Consider the following 13119-nt stretch of genomic DNA (forward strand, 5'->3'; position numbering starts at 1 on the left):
ATGGTACCCTTAAAAAAAAGAGTGCTTATTTTTGACTGAGGGCTCAGTGACAGTTTGACAGAGACAAAGAAATCTGAGCAGACTCTCGCAACACTTTCAGGAGCCCAGTGGCTGGACCATCCCTGTCTGAGCACGAGCCATGAAGACTAGAGCAGACTCGACAGGACTTACAAGCATGTGAAAGAGACAGGCTCGGCTCTGGTGAGCAAGAAACCACCAGAGTTTCTAAGATAGAGTCCTGATCCTGTCTGCATTTCAGATGATAACTTGTGACTGTCAAGGATAGATTAGAAGTGAACAAGACTGGAGTCTGAGAACCCCTCAGGTTCTGCTCAGGTCGGACTGCTTATAGGTAGAGAGGGTGTGACCCAGGGAACGGCAGTGGGGTCTAAAGGCAGAAACTCCTTCCAGAGATGTTAGAAATAGACCAAACAGCAGCCTGTGGGATGCGGCAAGGGAGGAACACAGCTGACAGATGACTTTGAGGTTTCTCACTTAGGCATCTGAGGAGAATACGTGAGGAAGACATAACTGGAGGGGATCCGCGAAGAACGGGTTTAACTGAGAATCTAATTTAAGTTCAAAAATTCTGTACTATCAGTGAAGGCATGCAGGAGGTAGCTGGGATGCAGGACTCGTGTTCCAGGGAGATGTGGATACAGAAGAGAGAGCCTGTGACCTAACTGAGGGACACTACACTTGAAGACAGATAGGGAGACAAAGAGGTTATCTTTCTTCTCGGACTGAGAAGGAGCAGAAAGGGAAAGGGAAAAGCAACAGACAGGATTTTCACAAAACCAAGGGAAGAGGAGTGGAGAAGATAGCAGGGTGCCCACAAAACATCACCTTGATCTACTGATTTAATTAAGCGATAAATAACACGGATACCTTTTTGCGAACAAATCTCTCTCTAAGATGCCAGTTTTGTGACTCAGTAAGGTCACAAACGTGAAAGGTTAAGATCAGTGTGAGCGAGGATTATAAAGTCTTCCCTGGGGGAAGCTGTACCACTTCCCCTGGACTTTCAGAGAATGTAGGCTATGCAAAAGAGATATGGTGGGGCAGGACACACCAGTCAAGAATTAAAAATAAGAACAGAGCATTGGAGGGGCAGGGATCATCAAGGGACCTAATTAAAGAGACCAGTCCTCCTGGATTCATGGTGAGGGGTGGTGGGAGATGAGCGGTACCAGTCGAGCGGGCTATCGTGGAGAGCCTTGAGGGGCAAGCAAAGACGCTGGACCATCCTAGGTTAAGCCATAGATCTGTCTTCAGTCTTGTCTGCCAGGAACTCCCTGCGCTGTACTAGTAACTGACCACAGCAGCCCCGAATGATTCTTGGCAACTCTTTCCATGCTAGCTTCTGCCCTGATAACTGGCTGGGCAAGAAAACAGAATGACAGAAACGGCCTGCTGGTTTTGCTCACAGGCTGCAAATGACCCCTCCTGCCCATTTTTCAGCTGACCCTTCCTGCCCAGTGTTCACAGCTGACTGTCCCTTGATTCATCTGATAAACAGAAGGGGGGCATTTCAAAGATGTCCAGTGGCTCACCCCTCGGAAATTCTCATTAACCTGACTATCAGGGTGGGAAAGAGAGATAAAAGACCTGCACTTTCTCATTGCTTAAAAACTGCTCAAAGGTGGTGATTTTCACACCTGCTGATTTGGTCTTTAAAGAGCCTTGTGAGATGAGAAAGATCACTGTTCATTTTTTCTTCCAGCCTCTTCCTTCTCTTCTGTGGTTCGTGCAAAAACACCCTGATTTTAATTCCTAGGTGGAATGTTCGCAAGCTTCGATAATCTTCTTTCACAATTTCTACTAAACACACATAGCAGCAGATTATATGTGAGTTATCAGTATCTTAAATAACTGAACCCGATGAACAGAAAGGGGTTTCTCTCTTAAGTAATTAGGTGAAAATCAGGTCTGGCTTCTCTTTGGAATCTGGAAGCCTCTTTCTCCTGCAGACAGGAGCAAAAGGTTACAGTAAATTTGAAGAAATGTCTGCAGCCAGCTTGGAGAAATTTACACATTGGCTTTTTAAATGAAGGTACTTTTTATAGCATTAATTGGAGATTTTAAGCAGCAGGTGGTGTTATTTCATTTTATTTTGTAAGGAAAAGTCTAACAGTGAATTATTTTGAGGTTTTTCTCAAGCTCTCTGAAATGAAGCTTTTACTGCCTGCTGCGTAATGGCCTTCTTTTGCCACGTAAACATGAGATCAATATAGTTTTAAACAGAAAGGTTTTTCTAATGCATTTTTGGTATTTTTCAAGCTGTGATACAGCTGATACGAGTTCTTATAAAATGTGAATTACAGGAAATTCATATTTATAAGCTTCTGCAAGTAATTTTAGAGCGCTGACTTTTAAACACCTGCTAATGAAGAATTCCAAGAGTAGCACTGTGCACTAACTTTTAATATTTCCCCATATACATCTCTTTCCCTAACCCAGGCCATGGTGGAGGAATCATGGCTTGAGACCTTGCCAGTGTGGGTCTCTTTTTGTGAGCTTCTGGCCACTGTCTTGAAGTGAGGGTGTGACTCCAGTCCCCTGAGGGAGGTTCATAGTGGCCACTGCCAGGTTTGGCCATCACAGTCTCCTAAAGTGCTTTGTGGTTCTGTCTTTTAATTTTCCCCGGAAGAATACTGAAAATACCACAGCACTGGGAAGGAGGCATGTGGCAAAAACACAAAGACAGGTTTCCCCTTACTCTTTCTGTATTGGTTTGCAATTGCAGCTGTAACAAATTAGCACAAACTTGATGGCTTAAAACTACACAAGTTTGTTATCCTACAGTTCTGGAGGTCAGGGTCTGAAATGTGTCTCCCCAGGCTAAAAAATCAAGGTGTTAGCAGGGCTGCGTTCCTTTCTGCAGGCTCTAGAGGAGAATCCATCTTTTCGCCATTTCCAGCTTCCTGGAGCCACCTGCATTCCTTGGCTCGTGGCCTCCTTCCACCTTCAAAGCCAGCAATGGCCCATCATTGAGTCTTTCTTACGACGTCGGCTCTCTGGTTCTGACTCTTCTGCCTCCCTCTTCCACATTTAAAGGACCCTTTGGAGTCCACTGGACCCACCGAGGTAAGTGAGGACCATCTCCCTGTTTTAAGGTCAGCTCATCAGCAACCTTTACTCCCCTGTTGCCCTGTAACATAACATACTCACAGATGTCGGGGATTTGGACATGGATTTTGGAGGGCCATTATTCTGCTTATCACATTCTCACTACATCTTTCAGGAAAGGAGCACAAAAGGTTTTCAAGACACTTTTAAAGAAAGTCAGCTGGTCAAATAGAAAGGTTGGTTTAGTCTGTGGGAGCAGTCTCTTCAGAACACATTCTAATATGATTTAAAAAAAAAAAACCCGAACACTTATGACCATGTCTTCATACAACTTGTTAAATGAAGGTAAATTGTTAATGTGTCTCAGTTCCACTATTTTACACTCATGCCCATCAGAACCAAACTACAGAGGGATGAGTCCCTCTGTCCACATTTAGACCTGACTACTCTCAGGATGGGAGGAGAAGTCAGAGGGTCGCAAGCCCAGAGAATGGCCAGCTCCCTCTCCTGCCATTTTCCCTTTGAGATGCCTGGGGTTGGGCTGCTGGCGTCCCTGCCCCCCTACCTCCACCCATACCCCCCACCCTGCTTGGATAACGAGCTCTCTCCTACCTGGGCCAGGACAGGGTTAGCACTTGCTTCCAACCTCTAAGTCCCCAAAACAAACAGCCCTCGTGAGATTTTCCTGAGGGATTTTACAGGTTGCTGTTGTTGTTGTCGTGGTGTTTTGGGTTTTTTAATCTTTCGTCTCTTTGAGGAAGAGGTGTAGCGGAGTGCAGGTCTGCCTGCACCTGCCCCTGCCTCATCGCATGTCTTTGAAAGATACCGGAAGGACACGTGTGGAACCAGAGGTGGCAATTCACCAAATTACAGCAGCAACATAAAATCTTTGGAGAAAGTGTGTGATGATTTGATCAGAGGCGTGAAGGGAAAGAATCTCAAAGTGAAAGGACCAGTTCGGATGCCTACCAAGACTCTGAGAATCGCTACCCCAAAAAAAATCCTTGTAGTGAAGGTTCTAAGCCTTGGGGTCATTTTCAGAGAAGGACCCACCAGTGACTCACTGACACACATGGTCCTTCCGAGATTGTTAAGGTGACTTCTATCAGCATTGAGCCCCGGTGGAAGCTGAAGTCACTGCTGCAGATGCTTAAATCAAACTTTTGAAAGTTGATTATAAGTTGTTAAAAAAAAAAACTTTTGTAATTCAACAATATTTATTGAGCACCTACTACGTGCCAGGCCTTGTTCTAAGAACTAGGAATTCACATAAGCAGAAATCTCATGGCCTTGTGGAGGCTGGGAGTAGAAGGGACAGTGGAGATTCAATAGACACAATAATCATGAATATTACATCATATAAGTGCTAGGGAGTGCTAGAGAGAGGGAGCAATGTTCGAGCCGTAAGGGCAGGCCTCATTTTAAAAATAGCATGTAAACAAAGACTTAAAAAGCATGAGGAATGGATATCTGAGGGGGAATGCTCCAGGGAGAGGAAATGGCTGGGTCAAAGGTCCTGAGGAGGGAAAGAACACAGAAGTTACCAAGTATTAGGAGGGTATAGATTTTTCACAACAAAAGCTAAAGTTCATTTCAATGCAAAAAGACTAGATCCGATTTTTCAAAAAATTCTCCTCTACAGCTGTCTTCAATTTTTTTACCTGAAGACTGTCTATTCTTTTGACCACCAAATAATTTGCCATTTTCCATTCAATAATGGCAGGGCCCAACCAAGGACCTAAGAGAAACTGGAAGAAGTCATCACTGAGGGGCAAAAATGATACAGAAAAGGGGGGGTTTGTGGAAGACACACTTGCCTGACCTGTGACTTGTTCTCCAGATGCAGAAATGGAGCCGTGAGGAAGTGTGCGCTCAGGGCACCTCCATCCCCATGACCTCGACAGCATCCCTGCTCTCTGACCTGCCTTATTTCTCTGTTTCCTGGTTCGTCGTCTCTCTCCCTCATGAGAAGGTGAGAATATTCGCGCCCGAGAGCAGGGATGGTGCCTGACACCACTGATCACCAAGGGGACTCTGGGCCAGTCTAGCCCTCAGTAGCAGGATACGTGGGCTGTCCATTCTGAGACCAGGCCAGGAGCCCTGGTTATAGAAGCAGGCCCATGTGAAAGGAAAAGATACCAGGCCGGAAGCTGAATCTTTCTCTGGAAAAATACTGCAATTACTACATGCAAGAAAAGTTTAGTTTGAAAAGAACAAGCTCCTGTTTCCTGGTACACTCCTTTCCAGCCAGCTCAGATGTGGGTCGTGTTGAGGCAGAGAAACGACCCTTCTCCCCACCCCCACCACTCCCACCAAGTGTCAGTACTTGGGGAAACCTTTATCTGAGAAGAGAGACATTCTCCTCACTCAGATGGAAAGCGTTTGAGGTGGGGAAGCAAGGAATGGCAGGAGGTATTAATTATTTACGTGATGAAAAGGTTGTGCTGTACAGAGACACCATGTGATGGAAATATTCCCATCACATTAATAATAATAATAAAAAGACCTTCACCTCCCATGACAAGAAGCTGCAAATCTAAATAATTTTATCTTCTCCTCTGAATATTTCCCAGGGTACAACAGTAGCTCTCAGGCAGAAAGAAATTATTCACTGAGAACATGAAAATACTCCCTTTCAGAAATGACTTCAAGATAATATTTGCTATGTGACTTTGGTAATTTTATACACATACGTATAAGTTTCTTTTACTAAAATGCTCAATTTTGTTGATGGAGCAGTTTAAACTTTATACAGCAATTTCATCCACTGTAACAGATATAAAAAGATCTATGTCTCTGCCATGTCTAAAACATCAGGATTATCCATAAAGTCACGCAGTGCATTTAAAAATTTGTTCATAGGGCTTCCCTGGTGGTGCAGTGGTTGGGAGTCCGCCTGCCGATGCGGGGGACGCGGGTTCGTGCCCCGGTCCGGGGGGATCCCACATGCCGCGGAGTGGCTGGGCTCGTGAGCCATGGCCGCTGGGCCTGTGCGTCCGGAGCCTGTGCTCCGCAACGGGAGAGGCTGCAATAGTGAGAGGCCCGCGTACCACAAAAAAAAAAAAAAAAAATTTGTTCATATAAAATGCCATAAAATCAAAGCACCACATCTCAATTAACCAGGCACGGAAATATTCTAACTATTGTCATATAGCATAATAAATATTAACTCATTAAGTTTTCAAATACCTAAGCAATGGAAGTTTATACCTGCCCTGCGAACAGAAGGATGTTTTCCTGTTTAAATGAACACACCATTGCCGTTGTATTTCAGAACTTTGTCTTCTGTGCAAGTTCACAAAGTTAACTCTATCAGCATCTTCAGGTGCTAAACACACTCACAAATACTAAAGTGTAAGCCAGAAGACCATCAAAATTAATTAGATCATTATATTTTAGAGCCCCCAAAGGACTCAAGAAAGCAAATGGTTCAACCCTTTCATTTTCCAATTGAGGACAGAATTGTTGGATAATTTGCCCAAGGCATGACTAGACCTATATTTCTCACTTAACACAGGCAATGCTCTTTAATTTACACGAGGCTATATCTGGTTGCTAGACAAAATATTATTGCAGGGGAGAGGGGTGTTAAACATGGGAAATCAATTCATGGTGTTGCTTTAGCAACCATGGAATTCTCTCTATAGCTTAACACAGTGCCTTTTGGAGAGTCAGTAAATAGTTGCTAAATGTGAATGAATGGATGGAGTTCTTGGAAAAAGTATATTTGCTTCAAAGTATACTTCCTTCTGGCCACGGGAAAACCTGGCAAACTTTCCTTTCTTCATTTGCCTAGGAGCAGCCTGGGAAACAGCTTTCCCGAGTCTGAAGACATTAGAGCATGACTATCCCAGGTAGCACTTGATGGTTTTCCCTATGTTTAATTCATTTTTTTTTTCCTGTTTCTAATGTGTTTTCAAGTGGATGTAAGCTCAGTAGGCACGAGGTTCTTATCTGATTACAGTGGTATCAGACTTCATAAGAAAGTTCTGATAAAACAGCCCCTATTCCAAACATCACACAATTTTTCAATTTAGGTGTACTAATGTGCTTATTTCTAGAATAACCCTAGTAGCCTCACAATTCACTCAACATAAAATCACAGGAGGTCCTGTTTCCCGGACCTTCACCTGATTCCCTTCCTAAATAATTTATATTTTTTGTAAATTAAGCCTCTGCCCATTCAAATGTGGTGCAGCTGGTTGTTTGCTTTTTCTTTGTTTAAATCGCCACTGTTTCCAAAAATGCCAAACACTTATCATCGGTGCCATTCTTTTTGATACTGGACTACTTGCTGAATTCACTGTTACCTATTTCATGTGTATGTCTCCTTCTGCCAATGAAATTATAAACTGCTTAGTGTCAAGAGGCACATTTACAATATCACAGGGAATAGTCAATAAATTCGTGTTATTTCACCTCCAGGTTAATTGTTTGAAGCTACTGGAAAGAAAGAAACATGTAAAAAGTGATCTCCAATCAGGCAGTTTAACTAGAAATCTACTCCTTCCAGAACTGTTTGTGTGCATTTAGGAAAGGAGGCAATAATGGAAAGAAGTCCAAAATAAGTTCACTTAGCATGTCATTAATGAGGAAATTTCCTTATTTCTTTTATACAGGGCTGCCAGTTTGATAGAGGAAGAAAGCATCAAACATAGAATATTTGTATTTCAACGTAACAGTTAATGGATTCACTAATCCACATATCTTTGTGTATATGATGGTAAAATTTGGGTTGGAAAATAACATGAGTATGTGTATATAAGTGGGTTGATTCATCCATTATTTTACTTAACAAATATTTACTAAGTATCTACTAAAGACCAGATTAAATGCAAATTACGGTCACCCCTCCTTCAGTATCCACAGGGGAATACCTCCAAGACCCCTGTAAATACCAAAATCTGTGGATGCTCACGTCCCTCATATAAAATGACATAGTATTTGCATATAACTTACCCTAGATTACTTACAGTACCTAATACAATGTAAATGCTATGTAAATAGTTGCCAGTGTGCACAAATTCAAATTTTGCTTTATGGAACTTTCTGGAAAAATTTTTTCACATATTTTCGATCGTCAGTTGCTTGAATACGCGGATGCAGAACTCACGAAGGAGCACACCTATGCTGAATCTTAAAAACAAGTAAGTTTTGACAAAAAAAAGTTTGGGTGGCAGTATGAATGCGGAGAATTTCAGACAAAGAAGCCAGTAAAAACCAAGAGGGAGTATAGGGCATGGAGGAAACCCCAAGCCATTTAATGTTGTAAGAGCATCAAGCCCAGTTTAGGGGGTATAGGAATACGATGTGAAACAGTCATGAACTTGAAGACCTTCAGCTTTGTCTGTGGGTGACGGGGAGCGACTGGAGGGTTTTAAGCACGTGAACCACACACAGTCAAATTTTGGTCCAGACAGGTGACACTGGAAATGAGGACAGAACAAAACTCAGGGGGAAAGACCAGAAAAAAAGGACACCTGTTAGGAAGTTACTGTTGCCTGTTGAGAGCAAAGGCGAGCCTAAACAAGGGCTGTGGTAGAGAGATGAAAATTGGGAAACTGTCCTAATATTTAGCAAGTAAAGTCAGCAGGATGTGGTGAACAGTTGGGAATATGAGGTAAGGGGAAGAAAGAAGTCAAGATTGTACATAAATTTTCGGCACAGATAAATAGTGCTGACATTGATCGAGACAGAAAGTGTTGTGGTGGGAGATGGTTAGTGTAATTTTAGGCATGTTGGGTACAAAGTCTTTGAACCACAAAAAATGCTCATCCGCATCCAGGTGTCAATTTGAAGAAGAGCCTCTCTCATGGACCCTATTTGCTTCAAAAAACTTATAAAAATAGTTGGATACCATGTAGAGAGCACACTGCCAAATATCCAGGTTATGGTAAGATGGAAAAGATAACAAGTTACAAAATCAAGACCCAAAATTAGGTGAACAGGCTGAAATACAGACCAACAAGATTAAATTTAACAGGAACACATGAAAAATCCTGCATTATAGGATGGGAGGATGTAACTTGACAGCTCTCCGTGTGAGTGTAAATGGAAATTTTAGTAGCACTTAAACTTAATATAACCTATATTGAGTCTGAAAACTTGGACTCCATTCATAGAAATATGTAATACATTTTAATCATACATTTTTCAGATTGGGGTGGGTCACAAAATCCTGAGTTCCATAAAAATGTTTCAGCGGCCACCACAGTACATGAGGAGGAAAATCATGAGCAGGTGGGCCTCCCAAACTATCCAGAAAACTCCCTGCCACCAGAAAAGATCTCCGTTTATGTATGACACAAAGGGGACTTTTTGTAAAATTTCCTCTAACGAAAGGGCTCCACTTCCCAAACCACTGACTGTGATCCTAGGGTGTAATCAACCCATAGTAAATTCTGCACAAGTCAAACCACATCTTGGATGTTTGTGTTTGGTTCCAGGCATCTCATATTAAGGTGGCCACTGAAACACTCCAAAGTTTGCAGGTAGAATGTAGCCGGGATAGGAAGATGAAGCAATCCTTCTCACTGAGGAGTGGCTGAAAGAATTTGGGACGTTTTAGCTGGAGAAAGACTGAAATGAACATCAGCACCTGTCTCCAAATTTCTAAAGGGCTACCAACTGGAAGAGTCATATTCTCCACGCCGTCCTTCTGACGGGTTCGCCGGGAGCAGAGTGGAGATTACAAGCAAGTAGATTATGGGCCAACACAGAAAAGGATTTACATTTAGAGTAAGAAACGGTTGCCCTGTGAGGACAAGAGCTCCCTGAATATATGCAGGCAATTCTATCGGCTGGAGGAACCATTATTAGCTTTAACAGCTATTGTCTTGCAATTCTAGAATAAAAGACATGTGTAATCCAACTGTATTTTCATTCGATGCCTCAACTCTGCAGTAGACTGCTATTCTTCCCATTTTCATTCATTCTGCCAGTACCAAGCATTCACTGGAAACATGAATATTTTCAAACATGAATTAGATGTGATCCCAGCCCACAAGTAGCTCACAGTCCAGTGCAAGAGGCGGATTTGTCAAGAAGTTATTGCAGGTGCATGTGGTAAGTACAGCTGTGGTAAGGAAAAGCTACGAAACCTACCGGGAGAAGGAGTAACATGAATGGCATCCCCTTCATGTCAAACGAAAGGACAGGATACTAGTCTCCTGCTAGACTCAAGTCCCTTTTAGAAACACATTTCTCCCCAGCACCACTATCTTATTTTCAATAACAGGTGGACCACCTCATGCAAAGTCTTTTCTCACTTTATTCGGTAAGTCTGCTTCACCCAAGTATTGTAGGCGCTAATTGGGATGACTGCCTGGTTCACAGGCAACCCTTTTTCCTTCTTGTAACAGCACTACTCCTCCAAACACTGAGGTGGTCATGTGACCCAGCTCATCATAAATCATTATTCCCCAGCCCTGATAGGCCCCAGGGGTGGACACATGCTTGTAAGCTGGGCCAATCAGAATCCTTCCCTGTGATTTTTTTTTTCCCCCAAACTGCAGTTGAAAGTTCTCTTTACTCTCATGTTCCTGGGCTAAAAGGATATAATCCAGGAGCTGTCTACAGCCACATTCCCCTCACAGGAGGAAAGTCTGTGTGCAATAAGGGAGAATGAAGCCAAGGGGCTAGAAGAATCAGAGCTGAAAGATACAGAAAGAATATTGTGGATTTTTGTGTCCCTGGTTCCAGGTTCTGAGGTCCCTGGCTTTGCCCTGGACTTTAAAATTCTTTTTTCAATTCTGCAAATTATCTATTTCAGTATTCAAAGTCACTTTCAACAAAAAAATACATGTAATGAGATTATTCTATAAAACAAAACTTAGGAAATAACACACCAACCCAAATGGGTGTGAGATGCACAAAAAGAGAAACAATATGTATTTCCATTTTTCAACTAAGAACATTTCTGAGCACTAACAATGCGGCAGGTGATGTGTAGGTGCTGGAGACAGAAAACAGATATGCAAACCAGTCGGTACAGGTATGGACAATGTAAGTGCATATAGATTTGGGTGTAGCTGTAATGTAATAGTTAAAATATGCATAAAGGGGCTTCCCTGGTGGCGCAGTGGTTGAGAGTCCACCTGCCAATGCAGGGGACACGGTCCGGGAAGATCCCACATGCCACAGAGCGGCTGGACCCGTGAGCCATGGCCGCTGAGCCTGCGTGTCAGGAGCCTGTGCTCCGCAACGGGAGAGGCCACAACAGTGAGAGGCCCACGTACCGCAAAAAAAAAAAAATATATATATATATATATATATGCATAAATATCATACATGGCATAATTTTCAGGTTAAAAAGTCAAAATATTTGAGAACCAATGAACAGCGGCACTGACCAGTTAGAAATCATAAACAACTAGTGTGGCTATTGGCCATAGTAACAAGTACAAGCTGAAAATCAGCTCTTATTATCATCAGATTACTTCTTTTAATTCACCCTAAAAATTAATTATCCTCCAGAACTCCTCAGTGGCTTTAAGGGGATACATCAGAAAGTAGGAAGAGCTTAGAGGTAGTAACTGAACATTGAGTTCATGCCAGTTTTTCTGATTACAGGCATCACGCAATTTATCTCCCGCTAATTGAACTGTAAAGTTTTTTTCCATGGGGGTTTTGGGCTACATTTGAAATGGGTGGACTTTTCTAAACTCCTTTGGTCAACAAGATAAGAAAAGGCCTTTCAGTTGTATTGCTTTCCAAGCTCTTTCCATGAGCTAATTTACACTGCGGGCCTCAGTGGTGGAAAATCATTAATGTTATTATTTTGATTACTAGGTATTTTGGAATAAATGACTTAAAGACTAGAGGACTAGTCAGTTTCAACATCAAAGTAATCCAAAGAGGCTAATCACCACTCTGCCATCACATATGGGCTGGATTGATAGAACATGTTTAATAGCATCATGCTGGGGGCAGAAACAAGAGATAGCGTACACAGGGAAGTACCTGATAAAGATGGGAAGACAAAGAACCAATCCCTTAGCAGCTGAGAGTTCAGGATATTCATAAAGCTTCCACTACCCAAAAGCAGCAGGGGCAACTTCATTTCCATTAAGAGAATGGGAAGGAAATTGAATATCATAACAAGATAATGGGCTCCTGCTTCTGCACAACTACTTGTATAAAGTCAGAATGTCTGCTGACAAAGTGCTTGTTACTGGTATCGAGACAACCAGGAACAATGAACGTCATTTGTACATGCTTCCTCAGGGGAAATTCTCTTTCCCTAGTTGTGGGATGCAAGTACTTTTCAATCTCAGTAACAGAATACAGGCTGAAGTTTCACCATCAGTTTAGAAGACCTGTGACCTTCAGCCAGCTGGGGTTGGAAAGGAAGCAGTTTGATGATCCATGATAGCTATGCATAGGGAACATAAACATTAAAAGGGGAAAAAAAATTGCTCTTTTATTTTACTTTGTAGTTCTCCTACAGAAGGCCTTTCCAAGACTATGACCAAAAAGGATAGAAAGAACTATGAGTCTTAAGCTTGTACAATGCTAGCATTTTCTACATGGAGCTTCCAGGATGGCAGGACATTTTACTTAAAATAGATTTCATGTCATTTACACTAAAGCTTGACTATATCTCAAATCACGTCTCACAGGTCACCATCAAAGGTACAATCACCAGCTTTCTTCATATTTTGATGGGAAGGTTTCAATGAAGAAGTGAAAATTGAAAGATCTGCAGAAAACATATGCAGTGAATCATATTTTTAAAATACCATATGTCCTCTGGAATTTTAAAATAATTTCTAAAATATTCCCTAACTACAAAAACTCTACGGCAAAAACAAAAAAAAACCACTACTTTTCCATATTCATGAAAAGCTCACTAGGGAGAATATTTAAATATCTTTTGGCAGTATTTTTAAAGACTTACAAAGCACTCAGAGAATAATCTCAAGAGAGCATATTTAAATAGTCCGCCCTCCCCAAAGTTCTTCCAACCTGTGATTATTTACTGTATGTCTTTCTATATTTTAATTTCTATAGTTTTCTATAGCCCAAAACCCTGGGCTTATGAATTCCTCT

General features: G+C 42.0%; 1 protein-coding gene and 1 pseudogene across 2 annotated transcripts in view; one reads left to right on the top strand and one right to left on the bottom strand.

The window, feature by feature from the left end:
• The window catches only part of DCDC2 (doublecortin domain containing 2), a 153932-nt gene that overhangs the window by 48840 nt on the left and 91973 nt on the right, over nt 1–13119 (bottom strand). The window lies entirely within an intron of this gene.
• LOC309828306 (small ribosomal subunit protein uS10-like) lies at nt 3879–4223 on the top strand (annotated as a pseudogene). Its single transcript has one exon. The product of its transcript is annotated as a small ribosomal subunit protein uS10-like (transcript).

This window comes from Grampus griseus, assembly GCF_964374135.1.
Source record: "Grampus griseus genome assembly, chromosome: 10".
Classification (NCBI taxonomy): Eukaryota; Metazoa; Chordata; class Mammalia; order Artiodactyla; family Delphinidae; genus Grampus; species Grampus griseus.